Below are 16,507 nucleotides of genomic sequence, written 5' to 3' on the forward strand. Positions count from 1 at the left end.
AATGAGGACCATTCAGCTGGTCCCAGCCACAGTGGCCAGGAGCTCTGCTGCCATTTAGGCCATTTAGCTGAACCCAGTCTTTGTGTTCGCGTTGGAATGAGCTGCCTCCATATGAAGGGAAGGGAGGGGCTGGTGACTGGTCATACTTGAGAGGATGACGTCTCATGTGTACTTCTGCAAGGAGTGGTTTCCCCTGCCATTTATGGTGGTTAGGGGTAAAAGGTTGCCCGACTCTTCCCTGTAAGCAACCACCTGGTTGATATCCCAAATCGTTGGGCAAGTTTGTTGTGAGAAATTCATCATGCTGACTCAAGAAAAATGATGCCCGTTGAATTAGGAGTTGGTGGTGAAGGCTATACTGGTGTTTTTGACATCATAATACTTCTTGAAATGATTGGGACTGCCTGCCAGTGTGCATCAGTTGTTGTTTTTTGTTTTAATCATTTAATTTTTAGCTCAGTAGTATTACTCTTATGTGTAGAGTTCTCATACTTGCTTGGCCATTTGTATGTGGAGTTGCTGTGTGTTTTGTGGGGGACCGACAGTCCTCATGACTTTCAGGTTGCTTCTTTTCTAGGACACTTACTCAGATGCCCTAGAAGTAGGCTTTGTGCATATGCATATTAAGGCTAAGGGACTTCAGCGGAGCGTGATGGTGCTAATGTGGACCCAAACGAATCCTGATGGATCCCAGAGGATGAAAGGGAATTTATGCTTTGTGTGACATCAATTTGTCATCGTCCTCACCAGTCCACGAGGGTTCCACCTGGTCCTTCTGCAACCAACACTGTACAGCACAGAGATTTGTGAGTCCGCTGCCTGAGCTCGCCCACTACGCACATGCCTGGATGGATCTCTGTTCAGAAAAACAACAAAAAACAAAGACAAGCAGCGGAGGAGCATTGCGGACGCTTGTGTTAAGGGAGATATTATGCAGAAAAATTTGATCTATGCGTACTGTAGACTGATCACATACCCATGCATGGGAAGCATTGGCACAGATGACCCAAAAGATGTTATATGCTGGACCCTGTGCCAGCTGAGTCCCCACCGGTTTGTGCACTTGGACGCGGAGACGATTAATTCCTCATGAGCCACCCCATCAGGAAGGAGTTTTGTAAAAACATATCTTGTCCGTATTATTTATGGGTTGGACACACAGAAAGCAGCTTTGTTTGACTAAGTGCTTATTTTGAGACGGATTACAGACACGTGATGGACACTTCCTCTAACTGCATGACAAGCAGCCGTCTTGTTTGTCTTTTTTTTTGTCTGGCACAAAAAGAAGAACATGGGCCTCTGATTGTGAAATGAGTCCTTTTACCCAGATTAAGATACTTTCTCAACTTTTGACTCTTGCAGGTACATCACTGCCCGATTCTCCTGAAAATAGTGGTGGGAGCTGAATTAAGATGGATGTTATTACAATTACCGCAGCGTTGTCTTTTTGATATAGTGAAAACCTTTACATTTTGTGCGTTTTGCCTCAAGAATATGCTATGAATATGTTTTTGCTGTTCTTGTATAGTTTAATGTGTAGAGAGACAAAGTGGGAAGGAAGAGACAGAGACGGCTAAGTAAGCATATGATAATAAATATGAAGCAAGGTTGCAGACCACTAGACAACATCCTCTGACTATTTATAAAAGTGTATGAGGCCGTTAAACCCCATCGAGTTATTTTCCTGTTCTTATAGAACACACTATATAAATTTATTTTTAAGAAATGCACGTTTTTGGACGTCACTGATTGTCTCGAGGCAGATTCTGTTCAAACTAAAATCGCTTTTTGTTTACACTTGGCACATATGAACCATGGTGATGACGGTTTTGTAGCTATGTGATTATTTATAGGGATTGCTTTGCAAAAAAATGAACAGAAATAGATACATTTAATTTATTTCTCTCCACATTAGAAAGAGCCTTTAATGTTTAGAGTTATTTTCGTTTCCATAGATTTTGGTAGGCATCGAAGGAGTGTGTGCTTCTGTTGGGTTTTGTATTTTCTCATACGCTTTCGGTAGGTCGGAATCCAAAAAGGGCAAACCGGCTTCCTTTAAGCCTCAGAGCCAGGGCCTCAGGGCTGGCAGATGGCTGGATATTCTTGGTTTAAAGTCCTTTGTTTTGTGTATTTGTGTGTATACAGTATATTTGCGCATGCAAGTGTGTGTATATCTGACATGAAACTGTTTCTGTGAATAGTTAATGATGGCTGCAGTCCCTCTTCCTCCTCCAGCCTCATAGTTGGCTGAATTATTCACATGCTCTCATTAAATACCAGAACACCCTCACAAAGTGGTGTGGGTGGGCGTGTTGGTTGTGTGGCTGGAGAGCGTGACTTCTTTATGTTCTCCAGGTACAAGTTGAGGCATGCGAAAAAGACCCAACTGTACATCTTTGAACATTTGCCAGCAGCTGTGTGGAGGTCCCACTCAATATTTTCAGACATGCACAGTTTCTGATGTGTGAAAGCTCATCGTTATAGTTGAAGATACTAAAGTTGTAGATGGTGCTCACGTGTGATGTCAGTGTGGCTGAATTCAACAAATAAGGAGAAAGTGTAATGTTGCTCAAGTTGAATAAAATAAACTCAAATGTAGAACATCAGAAATAGTCATTTTGAGACTTTTGATGTATTGAAGGTCCACTAGCAGACGATGTATGGTCATATCAAACTTCTACCAAGCCCCAGCTTCAGGATTCAGTTGTTACTTGGCAGTGAGAATCTTAAGAGGACACATGGAAGCCATGAAAAAGCAGGACAGTGTGTGCAGAATGCCATTAAAGACGTGAGTTTAATTACTTGTGTGTGAAAGAATTCGCTCTTCTCACGTGTCCTTGAGCAGGCCTGGCGGTTGTCAATATGAATAAAGTTTCACCTCAATGTGATATCGAACCGACACGTGTCTCAAGGCGGTGTTTATAAAAAAGAGAAAAAAAAAAGACATGTTTACCGTCTGTGCATGCTGTGCCCTGTGCTGTTGTAGATCTGTGAGTCACTGAATTTAGGTGTGTCCTCTTCTCCCGGGCACATCCATCCACCACAGAGTGAGAGAACCTGTTTTAGCCTCTGTTTTGAGGGCAAACTGTGACTCATCGTAGGGCAAGAATGAATTAAGCTATGATATCAGACCCTCTCTTGTAGTCAGCAGCACCCACGTTCATTCATCATTTAACCAACACGTTATCTCAACATGAGCTGCAGGTGAGGGTGCGACACCTCTCGGACATTGCACCGACCGCTTACTCAGTCATTTGATAACGGACTAATATCTTGTTGGGTAAAATGCAAGATGAGGGATTCAGTGCTTTTTGAAGTTTGTGGGACTTTTTTTTTTTTTTTTTTTTTTTTTCAGGACCCCTCTAATCTATCGTTACTTTATATCCACTATCCAGGGGGCCACGTGACTATGCTAATACTCAAGAATGCTCTTGTGAACATAAATAGACCTAGCTGGCAAGACCAATTTGCTTTCATGCCTGAGGAAGAGAAAACAAGCATCTCTTTGACACAAAACTCCACCGTTATTGCAGTGGAGGCCACCCTCTCAAAGTTTTCAGGAGCCAGTCTAAGGTGTGTGTGTCTGTGTGTGTGTTCTCATTTAAAAGCTAATTCCTGGCTACTATACAGTGCTTAGTAGCAAACACATTTTCGACCCACCAATTGGCTTCAACTGACTAACTGGCTGGTTGGCTGCTACATGTGGGTCACTGGAACACTTAAGGGCTGTGCTATACCCCAGCCTGCTTTGAGGTACCCCTCTTAAACCAATCAACCTGTTGTCAGACCCCCTGATTATCTTTTTCTAGGTGTACTATTTGTAAAAGCATCAGACCAGTGAGTATTTTGACTTGATTTTTCTTCTTGACAAGCAGCTTTTGACATTTCTTCCTGTCAGTATTCTACAGAAATCTGTATAAGTTCTATTCTAGCCTGTCAGCGTTGCATTTTGGTCACCTGACCCGACGATAAAGGTTCCTCAGACACTATTTGCAGTCACATTTTACACTCGGTTAAATGAAATCGCCTGACTGCAATGCATCCAAAAGAGTGCTGATAACGTTTCACGTTTTAGTCTTTTGCAACGTTTGCACTGTAATCCGCGATACTGTAGCCAGTACATTATGCAGGCCGATGCCAGTGGCAGAGTATCATGTCTTGGTTGGGTGAACAAAGTGACAAACAAATCCTCAGCATAGTGGAAAATCACTAATGTAATTTTGCAGGTTAGTTAGCTTGTTAGCGTCCCTGAGATGGCAGGTTTAGTGGTTGATTAACTTGTCTGTAAAATTGAATTTTGCTGTCCGGATTTAGGGGGAAATCTACTGTTTGGAGACAAAAGGGGAAAATTGTGATTAATCTGTAAATATTTTTTTCTTTTCTTCTTGTATTACAAGCAGAGCAGTTTTTTTTCCCAATAAAAATGTGAAGGTTTTTCTCCAAAATGAATATTGACCGCTAAAAGCTGCCAAGAATTGTCATGAACTCAAGACAGATGTTTGTCCAGAGTTCTGGTCATACACCTTCTTGTTTGTTGTAAAGGCTGTCATACACGGTCTCCACCACATTGACCCCGCCCCCCCCGGCCTCTTCAGCTGGTCATCCACAGCTGATCGCTGAAACCTTTTAAGTGGGTGTGAGGAACATGAGGTATTTTCTCAGCAGCCAGAAAGTTTCTATATATGAAAACTGAGGCCTGCGTCACAGGAAGGGCTGATGGGGAAACCAGAGATCAGGGGTAAAACGGTCCTGCTGTAAATGTACAATGAAATTTTCCGAAAGGTCAACCGCTCTCTCTGTCTCCCGCTCATGGGGCCATTTTCTTTTCTTTTATGTTGGACCTGTGCTGTGTTTGAATAGTTGCCCTCCTAATTCTTGTGCAGAGCCAAAGGGTTATCAAAATTTCCCAGTGAGTAGAGTAGAAGTCCTCAGGAAACCCCTTGAACGATCCGATGTGTATCTCCCTCCCCAGGCCTCCCAGAACACATTGTACTTGTACTTGAGCTTGGCTTGTAGTCATGGACCCCTTTAATTCAACTCCCCAGAGAAGGAGGCTAAACAAAGGCCTTGAGAACACATTGAATGGGAGTGGCTTCACAACTGTCTATAGTGTCGGTCTATGACAAGTCAATGTATTATGTGTTCATTGCATCGAGTGGGTTAATATTTGGAGTTAATATGGGCTGATATTTTGATTCCCTTGGTAGAGTTACTTGCAGATCTGGCCTTAGTCATTTCCTGGAGACGGGCTAAAACTGGTTGTGTGCCTGTAAACATTATGCTTGTTGTTATGAACATACCATAAAAGCTTTTTTTTAACTACATTTTGTGATGTTAGTGCTGAGTGTTTCTGGAAATATATCCAACATATCAGAGCGAGTAGTTTCGCCATATTAACACAGCCTTTTTTTTTTTTTTTTACACTCTTGAAATCAGTCGGAAGGCTAAGCTCTGAGGGAGGTTTGTGCCCCCTCTGAAATACTCCCACATGCAATGACGGCACACTGACAGTTGTCTGGTTATTATTAAAATCACTTGGCTGGGATTGTGGTGAAACAGTCATCGGAGTTATGATGACAAGAATGTCTAATAAAACTTTTTTTCTTTGGACTTCGCCTGGGAAAAATACAAATTCAAGAGCTCACGTTTCCTTCTCTCTGACAGAATGTGCCTGGCCCCCCCTTCCTGTTCGTTAGTCCATACAGCCTTGTGTGGGCTGGCCAATAACAACCACTGATGCAACAGGTTGAGATGATTTGATGTACAGCCGTGAAGGCATGTCTGCCTGTTGTTTCTGTTCAAAACTTTGATCGAACTCGGCAGCCCATGTTGCAGCGTCATTTCTCAGGGGACAGTTCCACCATGACTTAACACCACAAACCGAAACGAAGGAAGAAAGAGCTGCTGAATTGCCAAAGAAGAATAGCTAAACAACCCAGATGCCTTACTCCGACTCACATTTCCAGACATATCTACCCAACTTATGTACTCTGTACTTCTGCACAGCTTCATAACAAACTCCAAAATTGCCATTTCTGATGTCAGACAAAGTTTGCTTCAACACTGAAAGATTATTTCTACTTTTTCTAATGCCAACTTAATTCACAAATGCCAGAAGTCGGCCAGACTCTAAATCATTTTAGACATTTTCTAACACGGTAAACTGCTGTTTTCAAAAATCTTTTCAAGCTTTTAGACGCGCTTTTCTACCACTTTGCATTCCTCCTTTACACGTTTCCCTGCTGTTGCATCCCTTTTGAACGACTCACAGAGTGAAAGTCATCATTTACAGTTGCAGTGAAAGGTTCCCATCCTGATGACAGGCTGTTTAATGATTGTGAGTGGTGGGTGGCGTGAGGTCAGGACCATGAGCTGTCTAGAGAGTGGAATGTAGGCAGTGAGATCTGCGGTGTCAGCGTTAGGCCCAACACCCCAAGAGGGTGTTTTTCAAAGGCTGCTCATAGTTTATTACGAGTGTGCCATATTTATTTAGTCAACTGCCAGGCTGTCATTAGTCTTTCTACATTAATTTTCCCTTTTTACTCGTGAGCAACTAAGCACTATGAGGGAGCATCATTTGTACATATGTCCCCCAGAGAGAGATGCAACGATCAGAATATATTGCTAAAGTTCCACTAAATTTTCTTGGATACTCACTGACCACCCAAGTGTTTCTGGAAAGCAGAACACACTTATGACCCTTCACTTGATGTACGGGGCTAAGGCAACCTTAGGTCAGGTCCGCCTCCACACTTCTGACCGCTGTATCTCTGTCACAACACTACTGCACGGAAACCCGAGACCCCTCACTCACTTGCACTAGTCGATGCAATCTGGTTACCTGGCAAAGCTAAAATACTCGTCTGTCATACAGTTGGGATGCTGGGAGCCTTAAAGGAGCTCGTTCTCTTTTGGCGTGCTGACCTGATTACTTTCCTCAAGGTTAGCCTACATCAGTGATACTCACTATTTTTTTTATTTTTTATTTTTTTTTTTACAAGAGCCACATTGGCAGAGCAAAATCAAGGGTAGAGCCACTTTTACGACAACATACTAAGTTCCCTTATGCAAATATGCATTTCTACATATAAAACATCCCACAAAAAAAGAAACAACACAGCCAAAACATTTTCAATTAAGACCATATTTACCTTAATAATGGGATGAGCAGAAGCTGGCGTGCATGTCCTTGACTTTCTTCATGTTGTATTTGTAGTTTGTTGTTGTAATCATAGTGAGACATTCAAGATAGGCATAGTTTTTGTGCTGGTTTTTGCCTTTTTTTAAATTAAAAACCGATCCATTGTGCCTGCATCTCGCAGTACACCCGACGTTTGCCTGCTTGCCCCCTCTCTGGCGTCTTCATGCTGATTTTCGTTTGGTTTTTGTGCTGGTTTTTGCCCTTTTTTAATTAAAAACCGATCCATTGTGCCTGCATCTCGCGCTGGCTAAAGGAGCTAGCATGCTCTGCGGTGAAGTGTGACGGTGGTTTAAGCGGGCTGCGTTGCCAGGTTTAACAATGCCCCCTTTTTGGAAACACCATTAAGCCTTAATTAATACTTAATAAAAATACTTAATACTACAAAAACGCAAACTTAATAAAAATACTTAATACTGTGCAGTATTCGCTGTATGTTATTTGAAAAAATGTATTGTTATTGTTACCACATTGTTATAAGCTACAATGCGAGTGTGAGCCACCAATTAAAGCTTGAGGAGCTGAATGTGGCTCGCGAGCCGCGCAATGAGTATCTCTGGCCTACATGAAACAGAAGAGGAAGTGACAAAAGTTCTCACATTGCTTGTTTTGTATCACAGGGCGATGTTTTGACTTGTGGCCCGTTTTGCTTAAAGTGTGACGGAGAGTCACTCTGAAAGCTGGTGTTTGGGCAGCATTCATTTATCTGTTGACAGATGTGTCTTTGTACCTGTGACATGTCAACAATCTCTGCTGTGAAAAAAGCTGATTTAGACACAGGTAAAACGTAACATGAGTAGATGTCTGTGTTGAGAATTAGAGACAACTTGGTTTCAGGTTGAAAACGTTTCCAAAGCGCAAAGCCGGATCCAGTTTGCCTTTCGTCAGTCGTTTCAGCTCAAAGCTCACCTTAAAATCACCTCTGTTTGACCCGACTTAACTAATGAGATGCAACATGTTAATAAAGGAGCTTTTTTTTTCTTTTTCTTTAAAAAAAAAAAAGAATAATATTTCACTTTGTTTTCACAGTGCAGTTAAAGATGAACGGAAAATGAAAGAGAACGGGCAAATGGCACTCAGCAGAGGCTCAGCTGCCTGGGAGTCAAACCACTGACCTTACTGCTGACGGCATTTTAGCTCATGTGGTCTCGCTCGCAAAGACAGATCCATCTTCACAGTGATGTGTCTGTGATAAAGAACGGTCTGGCCGATATCCTGTAGCATTCTTGTAAAGGGGGGTGGGCGTGAAAAACCTTAGCTTCTTTAAAGTCCCCTTTATAAAGTTGTGAATATTATATACATACATATTTATATTTATATATATATATATATATATATATATATATATACTTATGACTTATATATTGACTTTTTTTTTTTTATACATTGTAAAATGCAGGAAGCGGAAAAGGAGAGGAGAATCGAGCTTGAAACGAGCAGCCAGTCAGCAGGTTTAGACCGGTAGTCTTCCAATAAGTCAGACGTGTGTGAGCCATAACCACCTGGTCATCAGTTTACACTGGAGTTTTCTACTTTCAGGAGTCATTCCAGCTGTTAGTCACTGAGGAAAGCCAGGAGCACATCCTTTACCTGGGAAAATGGTAATAGATCAGCAAAAATGGGGGAACCAACTCGTGGCTCCAGCTTCATTCTTCATGTACGGACATGTTTCTGCAATGAAACATTTCAAATGCAGACACATTCGTCTCTGAACTCATGAAAGACTCTGGTTTAACAAATAACATTGGTGATGCTATTGTCCCATTGTTTCAGTGTGCCATTTCATTGAGTCTCTATGACTAATTTGACAAGTGAGTGTGTTTGCTTGCAAGTGTTTTTTTTTTTTTTTTTTTTTTTAATCAATGCTAAAATTGGACTGATAGGACAGATTACCTTACAGCTAGGTAATCTGACCAGAAATCATTGTCTCAAATGGTCTCGCTTATCCGTCCAATTAAGAGCAGAAACTTGTCAGCTCATCACTTACTTACAGTAGACCTAGCGTTACTTCCCTGACATCAAATCTCTGCGCTTGCTCGCCAGTCTTATCACTTTAACGGTAAGGTAATGCACTTTGAATTTATCTAGAAAATGGCCTGCTACTGGGAAACTTGAATAACTCGCCTGTTAATTGTTTCAAGATGAACAGAGTGACCCAGATAAGCGTGTGGATATAGCAACCAATGTGAGTCAAGAGTACGAAATTCAAGTGAGTTATAAAGTGAGTTTGGAATCAGTGATGCAGCTTTGACTCATGGAGTGAAGAAGTGTACAGAAAGTGTGCTTTTTTTTTTGTTTTGTTTTGTTTTTTTTTGTTGGTCAAGGCAAAGTGAGCTTTCAGGGTTGTGTCAGTCCCCCGCTAAAAAAACCCCATCACCGTTGTCACACAGTGGGCTCAAAATGTCCCGCATGATAGAAGTAATGGAGGAAGTGGTGCAATAGTCCCTCTGCTCTCAAACAGAGGGAAAGTGCTGTCAAGGCTTGGAAGGAACATTATTTTATTACTTTGGCAAAGCCTTTCAGGATGCTGTCAGTCCAGTCTTATCATACCTCAGCAACACAGAAAGAGTGTTATTCATACTTCTTAATGGAGTTGATTATAATTAAAGGGGACCAATACAATCGAGCTGAAGAATTCTTGTCCCATACCGGAAGGTCTGATTTTAAGGAGTGATTAGGTGGTTGACTCGGGCAGCATGCTGATATGTGTATGGGTGTGTTTCCTTAGATTTCTTGGGCATTGTCGTTGCGGTAGTGATTGCCTCACATTGGTGCTTCTATCTCACTGGTGTTGATGTGCATGCATATTCCCCTTTCTGGAGCTTAGTCATCTGTGTTTCAGAAGTTTCCTACCTCAGTTGTGTGCCAGCAGAGCCCTTTAAGATGGTTTAACTTCTAGTTTGTACACGACTGACATCCCTTGTTATATTCTTCATGCTGGGCTGTACAAGATTGTCGTTTTTGATTATCTACAGCCTATAGATTATCAATAGATAATCTAGAGATTATCTACTATCAATATCTATAAACCGTATATGGTCAAACGAAAGTCCTAAAGATTCCTAAGCTATAAAACCCAGACATCTGAGTCAAATTTTTATTCTCTTTAAAAGTTGGGGATTTTGGGGACTAGTAATAAACTCTGTCACCTGATTGCATAATTTTGCTGTACAACAACAACAAAAAAAGACCTGGCAAGATAATTAACTAATTGAGTGGTGGTGATATCCATCCTTTTCTCCTTAGAGCCCATCATTATGTGACAACAAAAGCTTTCTCATATCAATATATGTCACAGTATCTACGTATGTAAGCTTGTCTTGTTGAATTTCATGACCTACTTTATCAGTTATATAAGTACTTCTATGGAATATTTGGGCTTTCGCTGTTTTGAGAGGAGTTGATTCCACTCTAAGAGCATTTTAGAGCATGTTTGTTTGTGGTGCCCTTTAATATTGTGTATTTTGTCCACTCATGTGACATGACAGATATCCTTAATATGAAGTGCACATTGTTTAACTTTTACATAGTAAACTGGCCAATGGATGCACAATATCTGTACGTCACTCTTAAGTATGTTCAGGAAAATCTTACAGGAGATCACTGTGATGCACGCCAATTAATTGTGTTTTTGCCTACCAAGCTCAGTTATCATTAGACGAGGCCGCATACTGTCACGACCTGCTCGTTCCACCCTTCAAGAGAGTAAATACAAACCAAGTCCAGTCCCAGATGGAGAGCCCGCCATGAGAGATTACACTCCCCCCGGCAGATTTCTTCCGCCGTCCAGAGATCACTTCATCTTCTCTGTCTGACTGAAACCCTCCCCCCACGTGGACTTGTTGGTTCCCAAAGAAATTGTTGGCCCGGCTTTGGAATGGAAAACATCAGTTCCGGTGGTGGGAGGTCTTTTTAACAAATTATTTTAATGACCACCAAGATATGGACAAAATGCGCCGTGAGTGAGAGATGATGGGTGCAGTCGGTGGGAGACCTAGAAAAGGCTTTAAAAAAAGATTCAGATATTCTAAAATCTACTTGAAACATTCTGTGTTTATAGGTTGGAATTTTTGGCATTGATTTGGGAAAGTTTAAACGATTTGCCAGCTATGAAAAGAAGCCGAAAGCTACAAGGCTCAAAACATTTATTTATTTATTTTTAATATCTCAGGACCACAAGTGAATTATCTCTTTATCTCAAGATAACGGCGCACACTTAGTAGCAATTTTGGGTTTTATCCCATTGTCTCTAGAGGACAAGGATGGTTTTGTTGTGATAATGGATAAACGTGTGTCATCATATCGAGATAACTGGGTTTTGTTTTCTCGGGGTAACGGCTAATATAATTAAGTTTGTCTTCTGTTTGTGATCATAACTTTTTTAACACAGAGGAAACCAAAGCTCGTTTTCTCCTTATAACAGGTTAGTAGGCTAGATGTTTTGCTCTTCAGAGGGGAAAAAAGAATGTCCGATTTCTCATGAAAACTAGATAAAAACAACATGCAAAAGTTAGCAAAGTAGTTTTCACACATTTTTCTCCGCGTTTACTGATTAAGGCGGGTTATTCCAGTTGTAGTTTACTGCCCTGAATTGAGCTGTGAATCTGCTGCTATGCAAAATCACAGTTGTGCTTCCCTCTTTCTGCATGTGTGGTTCGAATAAGCTGCTAGCATCTTCTTTAACCAAGGACTAAGACCAGGTGCCATTAAATGGCCTTGGTGTCAGACTCATTCATTTGCATTTCCTGCAAAGTGCCATTTACCCATGTTCTCGGCACAGCCTTCCCATTGTTTCTGTGTTTCTGCTCAGAGCCTCTATAAATAAGATCTTGTGGGTGACGTTAGTTCCTCCTCTCTTAACCCCAGTGTTTGTCTGTATTTACATGTGAATGTGCACACCGTAGCTGTGTGTGGGGCTATGTTTTTGTGGTGGTGCAGTGCATACTCTCACTATTACTTTCTCACTGAAGGCCACTAGGTTTTGTGATATGCAGTGATATGGGGTAGTATTAGGGGTTGAATGTTTTTTGCATCACATTTGTCACAGACTGTAAATCGGCGATTAAATAAAGACAACTTTTGAGTAGATCGTAACAGTTGTATTGGCCAGCAGCCTATCTGTGACTTCTAACAGTCAGAGGTCCTACACTCTACGTTTTTTTTATACATCAATGCTTTGATCTAATTTACATATATAATCTAATCTGTAAAGTTAGATGTAATGTCAGATTACAGATTAAAGATGAAGCCCAAAAAGTGAGCACGTCCTGTTTTTTGTCATGTAAAAGGGGAAGTTTTGTTTACTGCTAAGCTAACTGCACAATCAGGTCAGTTAACCTTGTGGAAATGTGCACGTTTGTGTAAAGTTATGTGTTTTCAAGACGTCTGTCAAATGTGTGTGTGTCTGTGTAAGTAGCAGGTGGAACTGATGTGGTGTGAGGCAAGTGGAAGTTGTGGGTGGCAGTCATGGCACTTGCTCATCTGCCCACAGTAATTACACAGGAGGAGGAGGGGGGCGAGCTGCATGTGTGTGAGCAGGGGAGGGTCCTTGTGCTCTGAATACTGCAGAAATATATGTTTCTTGCATATCAAACATGGGTAGAATGTCCAGTGATCATTTTACAACCAAATGCGCCCCCAAATCATTTAAGACTTCCTTTAATTGTTCCAGCAAGACCACCTTTCTAAGGTAAAAAAAGATAAGAAATAAAAATGATAGAGAGGTGTGGAAGAAATATTCAGAGATCGTCATCAGTGGATTAGGGTGTTTTTTTAAAATTTTTTTTAATTTTTTTTTTTAAATTTTTTTGTAGTTTGATGATCAAGCGAGTTCAAGTGATTCAGGACTCGAGTGTTTTTGGAAACTCGTTTCAAGTGGAAGGAGCACCCCCAACATAAAACACACCGTATTTGGGGAGAGGACTTCATTAAAAGAGAAGTAAAGGGGGAAAAAAAGGCTGTCCTTTTTGTTCATATAACGTAAACATGTGAGTGCTTGAAGGCCAGTCGGATGATTCTTAAGACATTCACTGGCCCCACCACACAGCAGTAATCTTTTGCTCTCTAATGTGCTCTGCTCACATTGATCTGATTTTGTGTGTGTGCGTGAGGAGTTAGGTTGGTGGATGAGTGAGTGTTACCTGGCCATCTCAGACTGTCTGCTCGCATCAGTTATGAGCTCACGTTTCAGGGATGTTTGTTTGTTTTTCCTGAGAAAGCCAGATATTCTGCCTGTTGTTGAGACAGTTTATGTTCCCCAAGTATATCATCTTCAGATAATTCAGTATTTTAGCTGCTTAGAGAAACTTGACTGATTTGTGTCTTTGTATGGAATCCGAACACCTTCTTCTACCCCAGTGATTTACTGTCCATCCATTGTACTCTTTATGTTCACAGTCATTCCATTCTCTGAGTAAGTGTGTCTTTGTGAGATGCAGGACGTCGAAATGGGTTTGAGACGTATTTTATGAGAGGGATGCATGGCACACAGATGAAATGCACTTGAGCCACACAAACACAAAAGAGTCTACTATGCTGATTCACGTTGGAGTACGCCGGTGCGGAATTAAAGTCATCAGTAATGCTTAGTGGCATGACTTATACTGTTGAAAAGGAAAAAAAAAGAACTTTTCATGTTTTTAGCTCTCTGTATTTGTTTTGTGTAATTTGGATTTGGGTCTGTGTGAGTGTGTGTTGATCCTCTCTGTAACCTGTTCTGTCAGCTGTGAGGGGTCCAGCCTCCTATCTAACTTGGCCTGAAGTCAAAGGTCTATAGCAGAGTCAGAGGGTGACTGCCAACTAGCCTTGAATTGTTTGGCCTGTTTTTCACAACCAGCGTGATAAACGCAAACTTTTAAAAAGCCTGGATTAAAAAAGATTAGTGACTTCATTCATGCATCTCAGAGACATGCTTTGCACTGCCTGTACTGCATTATGTTAAGAAGGACTTTTCCCTGGACAAAAGCCTCCCTTCCGATTTGACATACTGACACACATCTCAGAGAAGGCTTGAAGTGTCACTGTGCTTCAGGCTCCATTAGCATGAATTTTTCTGAGTTCTGTTGCACCCTTTAACCTGGACCAGCTGTGTCCACATACACATCCACCAGCTTCCTGCACCACAGGGGATTTTTTTGGCCAATGAGCTAGCTCTCTTGGCCAGTTGGCCATCTCTGTTAGCATGGTGTTTTCCAATCAGCACATTCCTCTTTCTCTAGACAGACGCAGGGAGACAGTTTTGGCAGTGCGCACACAGGGTGGGGTAATGCTCATATCCTGTCCCCTGACCTCAGATTTCACACACGCACAGTTACTGTACTGTTTTGCTCGTGCTCACACTCAGAACACCACATTCTTGCTCTTTAAACGTGCAGCTTTTCTTCTGTTTTGAGCCAGCTGTTACAGTCAGTCTTTCAACCCAGAGTCTTTCAGTGTCTTTATGCCATACACAGAGTCAGTGTGGTCGTGCCAATCTGTGCCTGTTGTTTGAGCCCCGCATCAACACAGACTCTCTTCTGTCTGTGTTAATGACTGCCCTCTCTCTGTCTTTCCGTCTCCCCCTTCCTCCCTCACGGCCCCGCTTGGGCACCAGAACTGGGCTTGGCGTAACGCTGTCTCCGACAACAATGATGCTCCAGTCCACTACAATTAATTTACTTCTGATTGCTTTGCACGCATGTCTGTCTGTTTACCTCAACACAAACAAGCCTGTAACCTGCATCAGAAATGGATAAGCAAAGAAAAAGAGACCGTCTCACACACACTTGCTGTTGTGTTTTTACTCCCGAATAAAATTTTAAGCCAGTGTGGTCCCAGGCGTTAACTCAGCTGAATGCTGGCCTCCCCGTTTGAGCTGTTTCAGTGACAAAGCACTGAGCGCTCAGTCGACACGTACCCTCGCACGCTAAAACTGTCCGACTGTATTGATGGCCATTTCTCTATAAACATTCCTCCCTCTTCCCCTGTTGCTCATAATTCCTGTCTTGTGAAACCTCAAGTGTTTTCTGAATGGAATGGAACGGATCCGAAGTTAAAGTCGAGAAACTAACCCATACTGGGGTTTCTACATACTCCATCCAAGGGGTGCTTCCTTTCTGATTTTCATGTTTTTCCAGGCAAATCCCACACTCCAGTGGACAGTAACCAGAGTGTGAGAAAGCTTTGAGACACAACACACACTATCTGGGACTCCACACCCAGTGTCGCCTTATCCAGCCCACCTCCCTCTATTCTGCCTGCTGAACTTTGGCACTCACTCTCTCCTCTTATTTTCTTTCCATTGTTGGTTCACACACACGCACACACACACACACACACACACGCACACACTAGACTGTGTTTTGCTGCTGCCTGTGGCCCTCAGTTTGTATTTATCACCCCATTTCATTCAAACTCTAGCTTTGACCCTCACCTCCTTTTATATGTGCTTCTCAGGTCTTTCTCCTCCTCTCAGTAGATTGGACTAGGGTCTCCTTGTCACTTGTCAGTGTGGGGTAGGTGTCAGAGGATTGAGGTTAAGCAGCCCTTTGTCTCGTTGCACTTGACACCGCATACCTTGTTATCGCTGGGCACAAAAGAAGAAAAGCTGTGTAGGGGAGCGAAGCATTAGGATTGTTTGTGTGCACAAGGGGAGTGTGTACGTGTTAACTGGGTAGAGAGTGTCTTGCATGAATGTTTGCTGCACAAACAGACTGCGTTTTGGGGTTCTAAATAGGTGGACTTTGTCATACCTCTGTTGCTCTCTTGCAAGCTCTGATAGCGGTGAGAGTCCTGGCAGTCCAAGGTCGAACGAGGAAGGGGTGGTGCTGAGTGAACGGTGGGAAAAGGGGGTGATGTTTGAGGAGATGAATGGTCCCCATGGGAAACTTGTTCACCTGTCTTCCTCTTTGCTCTGCTCACTATTTCCAACTGTTCCCAAAGTCCCTCGGTTTTGTCATTGTTCTGTGCTTAGCACAGTTATCTGCCAGATGCCAGAGTCGTATTTGGGTTTCATGGCGAGGAGAAGGTTTTTGTTTACTAATCATGTTTGTTCACAGGGGCTAATGTAAGACCAAACAATGGTGCCATCGCTTGGCGTAGTTGTAATTAGACTTAGCTGGCAACATGTGAAGTTGAGAAGATTTGTTTTAAAGAGGATTAATAATATGACTCAACTACTGCAAATATATTGGCTGAAGTTGTGTGTGTGTGTGTGTGTGTGTGTGTGTGTGTGTGTGTGTGTGTGTGTCAGAGGAGTGCGGTGTGTATGCAGTTGTCTTGTGTTTGTGTGGTAATTATGACTAACATAACAGTGTGGTGTTGCTGTTCTCT

At 42.1% G+C, this 16,507-nt stretch overlaps 1 protein-coding gene across 3 annotated transcripts in view; it reads left to right on the plus strand.

Moving 5' to 3' along the window:
- Window positions 1–16,507, plus strand: part of dip2ba (disco-interacting protein 2 homolog Ba) — a 42,354-nt gene that overhangs the window by 4,844 nt on the left and 21,003 nt on the right. The gene's annotated exons all lie outside the window — the stretch shown is intronic.

The sequence above is a fragment of the Odontesthes bonariensis genome, chromosome 10, assembly GCF_027942865.1.
Source record: "Odontesthes bonariensis isolate fOdoBon6 chromosome 10, fOdoBon6.hap1, whole genome shotgun sequence".
Lineage (NCBI taxonomy): Eukaryota > Metazoa > Chordata > Actinopteri > Atheriniformes > Atherinopsidae > Odontesthes > Odontesthes bonariensis.